The following is a 15,386-nucleotide window of genomic DNA, read 5'->3' as shown; positions in this document are numbered from 1 at the left end:
AGTTTTGATAAAATCGCTGCTGTAGAGCTACCAGTTCTCATTGAATGATGGACTTTGTATAACCATGCCTACATAACTGATTAGCACTTTTCTGTGTACACTGTGCATAGGTAGAAAGCTGCCAATCAACAGTGGGAAAAGGATTATACAGAGTTCATGAGTTTGGAGATCTAGATGACTGCAGGATTACTAGTCCTCTAGTAATTATCTCCTGCTGATAACTGACTGTACGAATATTACAGAAAGTATCCCAGTGATACATCCCTGGAATCGGGGACACTGCTTCTATATTATGCTGCTTTCCTGGTGAAATATTTTCTTTAAGGACTCATTCAGATGTCCAGTTTTCACATATGCGTACTATCCATATTTTCTACATATAGCACTTGTACCTGTTATAGTCTGAGGCCATTCACATATCCGTGATTTTTTGTGGAGACATGTCCGATTTTAATCCAAGGGTCTGAGCAAAGTAATCAATGCAAGTCACTAGGTCCATGAAAAAATCAAACTGCACTCAGATTACATCCTATTTTCATGGACTGTCCGAATGGTTAAGGTGGATAAACTTTTTTTTATTTTTCTCTTTCCCCCATGACGGCACCACGGAGAGAGAGGGATCCGCCCTCAGGGACAGGAAGCCTACAGATGAAAAAGGCGGTACCTCTCTCCCACATCAGTTGGTTTACAGAGCATTACACAGAACTTCCAGCTGCAACTCAAATGGTTATAAAAATCCAAAATTACTCAAACTAAGCTTAATAAAGGCACCGCGTGGCTAAGTACTAAGGCTAATTAACTCACTCTAATGTGCACACCTGTGTGTGAAAGAGAGGGGCTGTACGGGTGCAGTCATGGGATCAGAGAAATACCGTTATCGGTAAGTAACTACGATTTTCTCTTTCCCCCACGACGGCACCACGGAGTGAATTACAAAGATTGTACATCTAGGGAGGGACCACCGCCTCCAGAACCCTTTTCCCAAAGGTGAGATCTGAAGAGGAGGTCAAGTCTAGACGGTAAAGTTTGAAAAATGTAGAAGAGGAAGACCAAGTGGCAGCTCTACATATCTGGTCTACTGAAGCGCCGGCTTTCTCCGCCCAGAATGACGCCACTGCCCTGGTTGAATGGGCCCTTAAGTCCTCCGGGTTGGCCGCCCCACAAGAGGAGTAGGATAGGGTGATGGCCTCTCTTATCCATCTCGACAGTGTGGCCTTCGATGCTTTTTGACCTACGGCACATACCTGGGAAGCCGGGGATCGAACCAGTGCGGCAACAGGCAGTGGGGTTCCCTGCCTCGGCTGGGTCGGGGCCATGTGCTTGCTTCCCCCGAAGCGCCACCACCGGAGTTGGCGGGCCTTGAGGGTGAGTGGGGAGAGGCAGTGAAGATGGAAGAAGTCTGCTGATCCCCCCCCCCCAAAAAAAAAAAAAAGGGGGTGCGGCCTCCTCCAAGAATAGTGGCGGCGGTCACTAATGGAGAGCCTCCCGCCGAGCGCTGGGCCTCGGAGCAGCCAGTGGAGGGTGGCAGCGGCCACCGGGAGCCGCTGTATACAGGGCTTCTATAGACGCTGGGTCTCGGAGCGGCCAGTGGAGGGTGGCGGCGGCCACCACCGGGAGCCGCGATATACAGGTCCCTCTGCAGCAGGACGCCGGCATTGGGCGCGCGCCAGCACAGCTCCCTTAACAAAGGGAGGCGCAGTGCACTGCTGGGAAATTCACAGTGCGCATGCGCGGGCGGCCACTTCCGGTGAGGACACAGAGCACCACTGGGAAGGGGAAGCGGCACCGCGCTGCAGGGCAAAAAAAAAAGAAAAGGGGCCATAATTAAAACCCCACTAAAGGGGGAGAGGTGCGATCACCAAGAGTGAAAAGCCACAGAAAGAGAAGGAGTCGCGGCAGCGGTTCCCGAAGCAGGGGCAGCGGCAAACACAAGAGCAGCGCCAGCATTCACAGCTCCAGCGCGTCCCTTCCCAGCAGAGCAGCAGCAGCGGTCATGCAGGATCGCGGCGCAGCCAAAGCGCCACCATGGCGGCACAGCCAGAAGTGGAAATAATCCCTACACCCGAGATCCATTCATAGGTCTCCAGAGTCCAGTGTTAGTGAGTCAGGAAGTGAACTATCTGACTCAAGTAATTCATCATCCTCCAAGTCCTCTTCATCATCCTCAGAAGGGGGTCGCAGCTGCTTCCCTGTTGAAGAAACAGACGCCCTGGTAAAAGCCGTGAGGACAGCTATGGGGCTGGTAGATGAATGCCCTAAGAAAACAGCCCAAGATTTAATGTTCAGTGAGCTAGAACAAAAAAGCGGAGGGCTTTTCCAGTCAACGAGAAAATCCACTCCCTAATTAAATGAGAATGGAAAAAGCCAGACAATAAAGTCCTCCTAACACCCAAGAGAAAATACCCCTTTGACGACCCGGCCTGCTCCCTATGGAGTAAAGCACCTAAATTAGACGTAGCTGTGGCAAAAGCTTCTAAAAAATTTGCCCTGCCCTTTGAAGACATGGGCACCCTGAAGGACCCAATAGATAAAAAAAGCAGAAACTTTTTTTAAAAAAATGCTTGGGAGGGGGCAGGAGGTGGTCTAAAGGCAGCCATAGCAGCCACGTGCATGGCACGTGCCCTAATGGTCTGGCTGGATCACTTAGATTTCCAAATAAAGGAAAAAGTCCCAAGAGAAACAATGCAAAGATCAGTGTCTGTAATGAAGGGGACAGCACCTTTCCTGGCGGATGCGTCAGTAGACTTCACTAGGTTGGCAGCTAGAGCAGCCTCCTTCTCAAATGCCACGAGACGCACCTTATGGCTGAAATGCTGGCCGGGAGACTTGCAGACTAAAACCAAATTGTGCGCAATCCCATGTGAAGGGAAATTTTTATTTGGGCCAACGCTACATGACATCTTTTTTTTTTTTTTTTTTATTATCCAATAAATTTTTATTGAAATTTTCAAAGACAGAAATGATCTTACAGAAAGGAAAACCAAAGATCATAATATAGACAGACAAAAATGCAAACAACAATAACAATATCAGACAATGAGACCATAGGAAAAGGAAGGGAGGGCGGGGGGGGATCCGGTAAGACTCAAGAAATCCTAATCCGATCCGATGTATAGACTAAGTACTAAACTTTATGGGAGATGCCAAGGGGTGGGAAACCCAACCCGCCCAGTTCTTCATTACCCTGTCTCTGACCCCTGCATCTAGTGAAAGAAAGTACTCATGATGAAATGTTGAGTTAAGTCTGACCACCAACTCCGCGAGGGTAGGCGGGAGCGGGGCCTTCCATTTAGCAGCAAGGCTAATCCTAGCAGCCATCAATATATTCGAGACCAAGGGTATGAATTCTAGGGGAAGTGTTTCGATCCCAATGTTTAGAACTGCCAGTTGAGGAGATAGAGGGAAATCAATACCCGTCACAGATTTAAGTAAGTTTGAGACAACTTACCAAAAGGGAGTCAAACTAGGACATTTCCACCACATGTGAGCCAAAGTACCTCTTCCTCCACACTGTCTCCAGCACAAAGGGGAGAAATTCTTTCCAAATTTAGATAAAGTAATCGGGGGATAGTACCATCTAAGATGAATCTTTTTTAGTGTCTCAAGGTGGTTGATACATTTAGATGCCCGCTGTATTGCTTTTATTCCCGCTCTCCACTCTTCATCCGAGGCGTGAAAAGATAAATCCTCCTCCCAACGCGACATATAAGTTGGTCTTATAGGAAATAAAAGGTTATTACAAGCTTTATATATAGCAGATAAGCCCTTGTACTGGTGAGGGTTGGATAGGAGAAATTTTTGAAAAAAAGAGGGGCATACAGGTAATAAGGGGAAGGAGAGGCAGTGTATTGATGATAATAAATGTTTCACTTGGAAGTGTTGGAAAACCGTTTTCTCTATACCAGAGAAGTTCGAGCATAATTTGGAAAAGGACGAGAAGGTACCCTCCCACAACATATCTCCCAGTGAGTGGATACCAGCCTTCATCCAGGGAAGGAGATCAATATAGGGTATGTGAAAGGACAGGGCCTTGATATTTATCAGGCTCGGCGGCAGTGAGATCCAATCTCCCACCACTCGTCTCCAACCTACAAGGGTGGCCTGCATTGTAATTAGCGGAGAGGAATAAGGCGTCGGCCGGAGCGATTCTGCCTCTAGTAGGCACCGTAATGAGGACCCTTCGACAAAGCTCGATTCTATCTGTATCCAGCCCAAATTCTCAAGCGGGGTTGACCACCACTTTTTCAACGCTTCTAAAACAGCAGCCTTATAATACCCGGCTATGTAGGGAACTCCCATGCCACCTTCTGTATATGGAAGATACATAATTTTACCCGCTACTCTAGGTTTTTTATTAGCCCAGATATATCGGTTAGTAATATTTTGGAGTTTAGTGAGGAATTTGGAAGGAATTACAATAGGGAGGGAACTAAAATAATAAAGAATTTTAGGGAGAAGAAACATTTTAAAGGCTTGGACTCGGGCTATCCACAAAAAACCATGTAAAGGGTGTCTAGAGATTTCGGAATTTAGAGCTGAGACCAAGTTTCCCATGTTAGTTGAGGCGATATATTTTGAGCGGGTAAGGGTTATACCTAAGTATGGAATTCCGTCATCCCGCCATGTAAAGGGGAGTTCTGTTTTCAGTCTCTCTTGAAGCGGCGAAGGGACTGCTATAGGAAAAATAAGAGACTTAGTCGCATTAAGTTTATAAAAGGAAATTGCTGAGAATAAGGACAGAGAAGTCATAACAGCCGGTAAAGATTTATGCAAGTCAGTACAAGTGATAATAATGTCATCTGCATATAAGCCAATCAAATGGTGGTGTGAACCTATATGATAACCTGAAATATTTTTGTTAGATCTTATGGACTCAGCCAGGGGTTCTATAGCCAAAGAAAATATAATCGGTGACAGGGGACAACCCTGACGGTTTCCGTTAGTGATCTGGAAGGGGGAGGACAAAAAACCTGAAGATAGCACCCTAGCATTAGGGTTAGAGTATAACGACAGAATAGCCGACAATATTGGGCCATCAAAACCGAACTTTTTAAGGACAGAGCTAAGGTATCCCCAATGTACCCTGTCAAAAGCCTTCTCTGCGTCCAATGAGAGAAGCACACCGGGGACACCCATCTTTTCAGCCACATCAATAACGTCAATCATACGTCTAGTGCCATCTCCAGCCCTCCTACCGGCCACAAAACCCACCTGGTCTGGATGAACCAGGGACGGGGTAATTACATTCAATCTAGATGCCAATAATTTAGAAAAAATTTTTACATCACAGTTCAGTAATGAGATGGGACGATAATTTCCCGGGTCCTCTGTAGATTTACCTGGCTTGGGTATAGTGACAATGGTAGCCTGAAGGGAGATAGCAGAGACCGACCCAGACCTTTGCCACGAGGAGAAAGTACGGAGGAGGTATGGGGCAAGAACAGAAGAAAAATGTCTATAATAATCGTTAGGAAGTCCATCTGGACCTGGGGCGGAATGAAGTTTAGTAGTTTTTATAACCTGCTTTATTTCAGATAAAGAGAAAGGAGAGTTAAGGGCCTCAAGTTGGGTCTGCGACAATTTTGGGAGAGAGATGGAATCTAGATAGGTTTGGATATCTGTCTGTGATGGAAGCGGGGTATTCACATCTCCCTCTAAGTTGTATAATTTAGAATAAAATTGTGCAAATACCTCAGCTATAGCGATGGGGTTACGTATAAGGGTTCCGGAATGATCTCGCAAAGCCTCAATATGAGCTAACCTTTCCCTCTTTTTGATACGTTTAGCAAGTAATGAACCCGCTCTGTCCCCCATTGCATAAAAAGAAGTTTTCATTTTCCTCAAATACTTCTCATGCTGATCTAATAGAAAGGACCTGAGTTGTGAACGGGTTAAGGCCAGTTGTTTAGAGACCAAAGGGGACGGGTTAAGCTTGTTAATGCGTTCCAACCGTTGCAAATCAGCCACTAAGGTCGCTCTAGTGTGCTCGCGCTCTCTTTTAAGTTGGGATGCTCTTTGTATAAAAAGGCCTCTAACAAAAGCCTTGTGGGCTTCCCATATAGTTTCATCAGAAACTGACTGATTATCATTGATGGAGAAGTATTCCGCCAGCTGCGCCTCCACATCCGTCCCCACCTCCTGCCTAGTTAAAAGAGCAGGATTTAGTTTCCATTGACAGGGAGTCCATGGCCGAAACCCCACAGATATTTCCAAACTGACAGGAGCATGGTCTGACCAGGAGATTGTTCCCACCTCCGCCGAAACACATGCCGGGAGAGTTCCGCTGTCAACTAAGAAGTAGTCAATTCTGGAGTAGGAGCTGTGTCTATGGGAAAAGAAAGAAAAATCCCTCTCTGTAGCATGTAAGTATCTCCAGACATCATGTAAATGTTTTTCCAAACAGAGAGAGCTCAGTTCACCTCGACCCACTTTTGAGCGAGGTGAACAGTCTAAAGCCCTTGAAGGGACAACATTAAAGTCACCACATATAATAACTCCGCCTCTAGCCTCCACCTCCACAACTTTTAACAATTCTCTCATAAATTTCACAGGGGAGAGGTTAGGGGCATACACATTAACAATAGAATATGCTGAACCATCTATAACACAATTCAGAATAATAAATCTCCCTCCCGGGTCCGCAATCTCATTGAGGAGTTGAAAAGGAGTATCCTTTTTAACAAAGATACAGACACCAGCTTTTTTTGAAGTATTATTGGCAAAGAAGGCCGTGGGATACATGAGACTACGGACCCGGTGGTTGTCCCCTTCAAGCATATGGGACTCCTGTATACACAATACGTCTGCTTTATTTCGGCGAGCCTCCTCCCACAACATAGAGCGTTTAAACGGCGAGTTAAGCCCCCTAACATTTAAAGAAACAAGTTTCACTGTCATGTGTAAAAAAGGTTTCGAAACTGTGGAGAACACGTCTCACCAGACACACCCAGGGACGACAAAAAGGGATACACATCAAAATGAGGGAAACAAGTAAACAGACAATAAAAAGAACATCTATGTAAACGTAACAGGCAGTATGAATACTGCAATGGGGCAGATAAACAGCATCAGGAGAGGGAAAAAAGGGAAAACCAGGTCCCTTTGAATACACCATTCTCCCACGCTGCATCAGGGAAAGAAAAGCTATCTGCAGACAGAGGCCACAAGAAGAATTTAAGGCTGTGTGCCACCTAGAGTAGTTTTAGGAAGGTCAACCTGCCGTCTCCCAGTCCGCTCTTACTCTTCTCGAAGGCTGTACTCGACCAGGTTGTGGACTACCCCTCTTTGGGGAGACCAGTAGGTTCCAATCACGAAGCGCTTGTTCCAGCTTTTTAGGTGAGTGAAAAACGTATCTTGTCTCCATATGCACAAATCGGATCTTCACCGGAAAACCCCAGTTATAAGGAATGCTATTTTCTCTTAACACCTTACACAGGGGCGCAAACTCTCTTCTTCTGGCTAAGGTCCCTGCCGAGAGATCCGGAAAAACAGCAATTTTTGAAAAGGGCTCCGGAAGGGTTCTCTGATCTCTCATTGCATGCATGAAATCTTCCTTTACCCTAAAAGAGTGGAGACAGGCAAGCACATCCCTGGGAAGAGATTGATTAATGTGGGAGGGTTTGGGCACCCGGTGAATCCTTTCTATTCCCAGGGGCCTGGATTGAGCATCAGGGAGAACCTCTTTGAGAAAGGCCGTAAAGTGATCAGACAGATCAGCCTCTGTAACAGTCTCAGGAATACCACGAAGTCTTATGTTACATCTGCGGGATCTGTCCTCCAAATCCCATAGTTTAAGTTGCTGGGTCGAAAAACGTTCCTCTAGGGCAGAGTAATCATCAGCCAGGACATTATGAGCAGTCGCATATTCCACCATTTTCTGCTCAATATGGTCTGTGCGGTCACCCAGGGAAACAATGTCTTGCCTAAGCTCCCCAATCATACCTTTCATATCGTCATGGAGAGCCTTCCTGAGGGAGGACAAGAGGCGCTGCATTGTGGCCTGGGTAAGAGGAATATCTTCTGTTTCCATCGCCACTGTCTCTCTGATGTCCCTAGAGGAGGGATGGGAGGATGCAGAGCCTGAGTGAGATGCCGGAGCCATCTTGGATTGCTGCAGCCCTTCCCTGCTGTAGAAATCTGTAAGCTTTGCCGGGTTACTGCGCAGTTTCGGGGGTCCTTGCGGCATGCTATGTGCTCCCTGGGTCCTCTAGTAGACAAAGGTGACAAAATCAGCCTGTTTGAGCCGCTTGAAGCCGAGTGGTAGCTCGTGTCTGCAGGAGCTCCCTGACTATGCAGCCTGCACCATGAGCTTCCAGGCCATGCCCCCCGCTACATGACATCTTGGGCAAGGCAGGGGACAAGAAAAAATCCTTTCCCGGGTTCCCTAGTCAGTCATACAAACGGCCTTTTCGGAACAGAACATTTATGAGACGAAGAACCCCAAAAGGGAACAAAGAAGGACGGGAGGATAAAAGAAATAAAAACAAAGGCTTTATGTTTAACAAACCCCCCCGACAGCAAAAAGCCACAATGGAGGTGCTCCCCGAGTCAGGGGATGATTGTCCTTCTTCCTCCAGGCCAGGGAAAAAATATCTGCGAGTTCGTGGATACTGAGCATAATAAAGGAAGGTCTGAGGCTAAAATTCAACACCCTCCCAAACAATTCTTTTGTGATAACACCCCATCACATCACACAAGCAGCTGGCTCTGCAACAAGAAATCGCGAATCTAAGGGAGAATGACTTATTACAAGAAGTCCCCTACCAGGACAGAGGCAAAGGCTTCTACTCCCCTCTCTTCCTTCGCAGAAAGCCAGATGGAACGTACAGGGCGATCATATATCTAAAAAGACTGAAAAAGTTCCTGGAAGTTCAGCATTTCAAAATGGAGACAATAAAATCTTGTGTAAAAATGCTTCCCCCATCGTGCTTCATGGCCGTATTAGACTTGAGAGACGTATATTACCATGTGCCTATTCACAGAGACCACAGGAAATACCTCAGGGTGTCGGTGACGATCCAGGGGGAGATAAAACATCAGTTCAGAGCTCTCCCCTTCGGGCTAGCTATTGCTCCAAGAGTATTTACAAAGAGAATGTCAGAAGTAATGGCCCACATAAGAGAGCAAAACATCCTGATAGTCCCATACCTGGACGATCTCTTAGTAGTAGGCATCACCTTTCACCACTGCAGACAACAATTGGACATGGTCATGAGATCTGAGTCTAGGATGGATGCTGAATTTGCCCAAATCCAGACTTGTACCAAGTCAGGTACAGGAGTACTTTGGGATAATACTGGACTCAACCGAACAGAAATGTTATCTTCCGCAGACGAAGATTCAAAAGATGACACTAATGGTGTCACCAATGATAGCTTCCCCAGTCACTACCATGAGAAAAGCAATGTCTCTATTGGGGTCAATGACAGCCTGCATGCCAGCAGTACAGTGGGCACAAAGCCACACTCGAGACTTACAGTGGGAAATATTAGACGCAGACGTTTCCCTACTTGGGAATTTAGACAGGCAATTAGACATCTCACCAAACACAATACACTCCTTTAACATGGTGGACTGATCCAGCCAATCTAACCAAGGGGGTTCCTTGGGCGTTACCAGCGACAAAGATCCTAACTACGGACGCAAGTCCCTGGGGGTGGGGTGCACATCTAAGCAGCCAGGTGGTGCAAGGGCCCTGGACTCAGGAAAGAGAGTCAGCTTCCTCAAACATAAAGGAGTTGCTGGCAGTAAAGCTAGCTCTCGTTCATTTTTTGGATTCACTTCGCTCACAACACAAAAGGGTCTTCTCAGTCAACCAGGTAGTGGTAGCATATCTAAACCACCAGGGGGGGGGGCACCAGATCTCGAGCGCTGATGGAGGTAACAAAATCCATCTTTCACCTAGCAGAACACAATCTAGAATCCCTGACAGCCCTCCACATAAAAGGTTCAGAAAACCGAACAGCGGACTTCCTAAGCCGAACAAGTCTAAAACAGGGGGAGTGGGAACTAAGTCAGTTAGTCTTCGACCAGATTGTGAAACTCTGGGGCCGGCCAGAAAGACTTATTTGCGAATAGTCAAAACCGGAAATTAGAAACCTTCTGCTCGATCGATCCCCGGGGGGCCCAGTAGCCTTCACGATACCCTGGGATTATCTGGCTTACGCTTTCCCACCAATATCTCTCATCCCCTTAGTACTGAGGAAAATACGGGGGGAAACAGTGACGGTAGTGGTAATAACGCCCTTCTGGCCCTGCAGAATATGGTTCCCCTGACTGAGAAGAATGTCCATTACAGACCCCTGGGTTCTACCAGAAACTCCAGAGCTTCTATCCCAGGGACCAGTGTGTTACCCCCATATAAAAAACTTACACATGACAGCTTGGCTTTTGAGAGGGAACTCCTAAGCAATAGGGGCTTCTCGTCAAACTTGGTAACCACGCTACTACAAAGTAGAAAGCCAGTAACCCCTAAGGCATACGGGAAAGTATGGAAAAAATTCATGTCAGTATCAGGTTCAGGCCCAACGGGAGAAATCCCAATAAACAAAATTCTGGAATTCCTACAGAGGGGGCTGGAAAAGGGGTTAGCTACCAGCACCTTGAAAGTACTGGTGTCGGCCTTAGGAGCTTTGTATAACCATGACTTAGCCAGAAATCAGTGGGTTAGGAGATTCATGAGAGCCTCAAGTAGATCCAGGCCGATCCCACCCCTGCAGGATCTAAACCTAGTGTTAAACGCACTGACCAACTCTCCCTTCGAACCCCTAGAGGAAGCTCCCCTAAAAATATTATCCCTTAAGACCTCCCTCCTCGTAGCCTTAACTTATGCCTGTCGCATTAGTGATATGCAAGCTTTATCTGCCCACTCACCCTTCACTCAAGTACTGGATGATAGGCCGGGTCGGTTTTGAGAATTACCCTATCTCCCCAAGGTTCCATCACAGTTTCATATGACCCAGGAGATCATCTTACCCTCCTTCTGTCCCAATCCCAAGAACAAAACAGAAGATGTACTGCACACCTTAGATGTAAAAAGGTACCTGGTCCAATATTTGTTAACCACAAGGGAGTTTAGGAAGGATAGGGCTCTGTTTGTCTGTTTTCAGGGTCCACGGAAGGGTCAGAAAGCATCGAAGGCCACACTGTCGAGATGGATAAGAGAGGCCATCACCCTATCCTACTCCTCTTGTGGGGCGGCCATCCCGGAGGACGTAAGGGCCCATTCAACCAGGGCAGTGGCGTCATTCTGGGCGGAGAAAGCCGGCGCTTCAGTAGACCAGATATGTAGAGCTGCCACTTGGTCTTCCTCCTCTACATTTTTCAAACTTTACCGTCTAGACTTGACCTCCTCTTCAGATCTCACCTTTGGGAAAAGGGTTCTGGAGGCGGTGGTCCCTCCCTAGATGTACAATCTTTGTAATTCTCTCCGTGGTGCCGTCATGGGGGAAAGAGAAAATCGTAGTTACTTACCGATAACGCTATTTCTCTGATCCCATGACTGCACCCGTACAGCCCCTCTCTTTCACACACAGGTGTGCACATTAGAGTGAGTTAATTAGCCTTAGTACTTAGCCACGCGGTGCCTTTATTAAGCTTAGTTTGAGTAATTTTGGATTTTTATAACCATTTGAGTTGCAGCTGGAAGTTCTGTGTAATGCTCTGTAAACCAACTGATGTGGGAGAGAGGTACCGCCTTTTCCATCTGTAGGTTTCCTGTCCCTGAGGGCGGATCCCTCTCTCTCCATGGTGCCATCATGGGATCAGAGAAATACCGTTATCGGTAAGAAACTGATTTTTTTCTCCACATACAAGAAAAGCGGATGTCACTCAGACCACACACTCTGATCAAAATAATCGGTCCATTTTTTTTCATGCGTGCAAAAAATCGGACATGTGAGTGAGCCTTAATAGGTAGAAGAAGCTAAGAAATTGTTTTCTTTGTTCAAGAAAAATAGATGCAATGAGGATTGTAAAAACTGATATGAATATCAAAAACGGATGCAGCACACTGGAAAAAGACATACAATCTATTTTTCACGTGTGAGAGAAAAAAAACCTGACGTGTAAAGCCGGCCTTAAGGCTCTGTCGAGAGAATACTATGACAGAGAGGGGTCTGAAGATCGCGGCATTTGGCTACACATGCATCTGCATTAGTTGGATTTGCTTTGCCTCCCACTTAGCTGTGCATATTTCCCTTGCTCTGTTGCAAGGGTTGAACAGTTCTGTTTGTCTCTTAGAGCTCTGTCCTGAGTTATCTCAGCTGTTCTGGTTTCTCCACTCCCCTCAGGTATAAATGCTCACCTCTTACCTTGAGTAGTTATCAGTGATAACTTGCTATAACCAGGTTTTGAGCTGGAGAGGTGTGAGCTGTGTGAAAAAGGGTCGACTCCTTTGGAGATAAGTTTGGAAGTTTTTGAGTGTCTTCCTTTACCTTATCTCCAATTTGGTTTGCCTCACATTTTCCTTCCCCTTTCTGTAGCCTGGGAGCTGGTTGAGTGATTGCGGTTTCTTTTATCCTTGTCTGTTTAACTTTGTATCTTTATGTTAGAGCTGGACTAGCCTTTCTGCTGCCCTAGGCACTAGTTAGGGTTGTTCTCGGTGTAAGACAGGGATAGGAGCGTGATTGCCCACCAGGGTGAAAGAACCCGTCTAGGGACGCTAGAGAGCTTGGAGTTGTGCAGGGCAAGTGTCAGGGGTGCTCCCCTTTTAATCTTTCCCTTGTGTTAGAGCTCTTCAGTCTCAGGATGTGCCCATCTTGCTTCTGGCTGAAGTGTGACACTCTTTCAGCTGTCAGTGATTTTCTCATATTCATTCAAATTTTTTTATCAAGGTTTGGTTAGTGTCAGTTCCTAGCCATGACAGTTTGGTCGGAATTTCCTCAGTTTTTTGGTTGAGAAATGAAAATTAATAAATACATACATTTCTCTTTTTTGGCATCCAGTGCTGTCCAATTTTTTTTTTCATGGACCCTTCAACACTGCTAATTTTGATCCAACATTCTGATCAATATTAGTCATGCCTCCTCTATATTCTGCGAACCGTTCGGACGTGTGTACGACCCTTGTCACTCATAGCTACTAGTGTTGTCTGTGAAAAACACTGATATCGTTCTTGCCAAAAAAGGTACGTCTGAATAAGCCCTTAGTCTGATTTCACAAGTTCTGGACAATAGGGATTTTCTTTTCTGATTAAGTAGAAAAAAAAGTATTGTTAAAATGAGTGAAATCAGGAGGCAGCAACTTAGCGCAACCACTGGTGTTTAAATAGCTCATCAATAGCATAAAATGGCCATAGCTAACAAACAAAAATGTTTGGAGATTGTATATGATAGTTACCATCTCATGGAAGCGTTCTGCACAGAGATTGACTAACCAAGAATGCGGTTTATCAACAGGCCCTTCTCAGAGATTCCTATGGAAAGTGTGTGTCTTAGTTACCAGACGCTCTGACGATATCTGAGGAGGCACACTGTGTAACAGTATAAATGTCATGTAACATCTGAGCCCGGTCTCCTATCATCTTACAACTTCTCCTTTTCATAAAATTAACATTTCTTCTGAGACTGAGCGTCACTTCTCCCCTTTAAAAGGTTAGAGGAATACCAAACCTAGAAATAAACGAGAACAAAAACATGCCTATGTCAGGAAGACCTTCTGCAAGTTTCTTAATCAATGCTAATTAATAGTAATCGTGTGGTTCATGTACATTTCACCCAGCGTAGCCATGCATGTTCGCTAGCAAAATGTGCTGCAGAGCAACTGTTTGACACCTATTCCCGATTCATATGGCTTCCTTTAAGCTGTGCACTCTGTTCACTTAGTCTCCTAGACTAAAGTGCTTCAATCCCACTGATATCGGGGATTGGCCGACAGTCTTTTGTATGTATAGGGGCCCCCGATCCTCTCCCGGCAGATGAGTTTTGGGGGAGTTAAGGATCCGGTCTGCTGAATTTCAGTAGCTGATCCTTTTGTTCTCATTTGAGATAAGCCATTCCCAGAGAATACTGGCAGCCGCTCTCTTAGGATACAGGTGGCCGAGCCTAGCGTTCCTGTGTATGGAGAAGTTGGGAAAGATAGCTCAGCCGTACTGGAGCATCGGCTACAGGAATAAAATTTACATCGCCATGTAACTGTTCGCTTCCAGTCTTCAGGGTGGTGCAAGGACTGATTAGTCACCCTTCACTATATAGTAAGTACACTGTAATCACGCCCCGGCATATTGATTGACAGGCTGCTCTGCAGAATTTGTGTGCAGAGTGGGCTGTCAATGGCAGGGAGTGATTTTAGCGCACACACCATATAGCAAATGGTAACTGTAACCACTCCCTAAACCACCCCAATGACTATAAGCAGGCGATTACAGGGAGGACAGAAGTTACTTTTCCCACTGTAGTTGCTGTTCCAGTAAGGCAGGCAGATATGGTTGTAACACTATATATCTGTAGGTGAACAGGATGCCTAGATCTGACGGGATCAATACAAAAAATGGTGGGGGGAACAAGAGGCGCAATAGTGCCCTATCACTAGTGACACTTGAAGTATGAGCGGTATAATGCAGTTCCACTCACCTATTCCAGTTGTGTAACCCACAACTGGCTTGAGAGCATATCACAGAATCAGCTGCTGCAGGACCTCCACCAACCACTCACACGTGGAAAAACCTTCAGAAAGTTGTGGGAAGCAGGGTGTGTTGCAGTCCGCGCTGCCGAGATTCACAAATCACCTGGGATACAAGATGTTGTAGCAGTATACTCCTTTATTTCCTCCTACGCGTTTCGGCGCCCTTCCTGGCACCTTCCTCAGGGATATCCCTGAGGAAGGTGCCAGGAAGGGCGCCGAAACGCGTAGGAGGAAATAAAGGAGTTTACTGCTACAACATCTTGTATCCCAGGTGATTTGTGAATCTCGGCAGCGCGGACTGCAACACACCCTGCTTCCCACAACTTTCTGTAGATGTGACGGGGTCCTTTTAAGAAATGCCACATTCTGTAGACAAGTAAAGATATTATTAGACTTGTTGACCTCCATAATGTTTTCAGTGTGTATTCCCATTTTCTAAATTAGTGGCATTGCTGTATAATATGGGAAAAGCCTTTTAGGCTAAATTCACTTGACCATATCGGATTTTCCTTGAGAGAAAAACAATAACTGATAAGGTGTCTTCAGTGTGTATTCTTTGGTATCTCACTAAGATAGATTTGAATGGTCCAGACTGATATATAAAAATTGACCAGAATTGGGCATAAATTGAGTGAGTGAGTTTTTCTCAGATCGGGTCAGTAGGTTTGTGAAAAAAGTGTTAACAGCCCCATTGACTTCTACAAGTCAATGAGCTGCCAAAGCAAACAGATGAGAAAAGGGATCACAAATGACCCAGCCAAGTC

The 15,386-nt window shown here is 46.0% G+C and overlaps 1 protein-coding gene across 4 annotated transcripts in view; it reads left to right on the top strand.

Moving 5' to 3' along the window:
• The window catches only part of ARHGEF10 (Rho guanine nucleotide exchange factor 10), a 291,292-nt gene that overhangs the window by 193,503 nt on the left and 82,403 nt on the right, over positions 1-15,386 (top strand). The gene's annotated exons all lie outside the window — the stretch shown is intronic.

Source organism: Dendrobates tinctorius, unplaced genomic scaffold (assembly GCF_039654945.1).
Source record: "Dendrobates tinctorius isolate UK_male_01 unplaced genomic scaffold, ASM3965494v1 ptg000107l, whole genome shotgun sequence".
Classification (NCBI taxonomy): Eukaryota; Metazoa; Chordata; class Amphibia; order Anura; family Dendrobatidae; genus Dendrobates; species Dendrobates tinctorius.
Note: the sequence above shows the minus strand (reverse complement) of the source record. Positions and strands in the feature narration are given on the sequence as shown.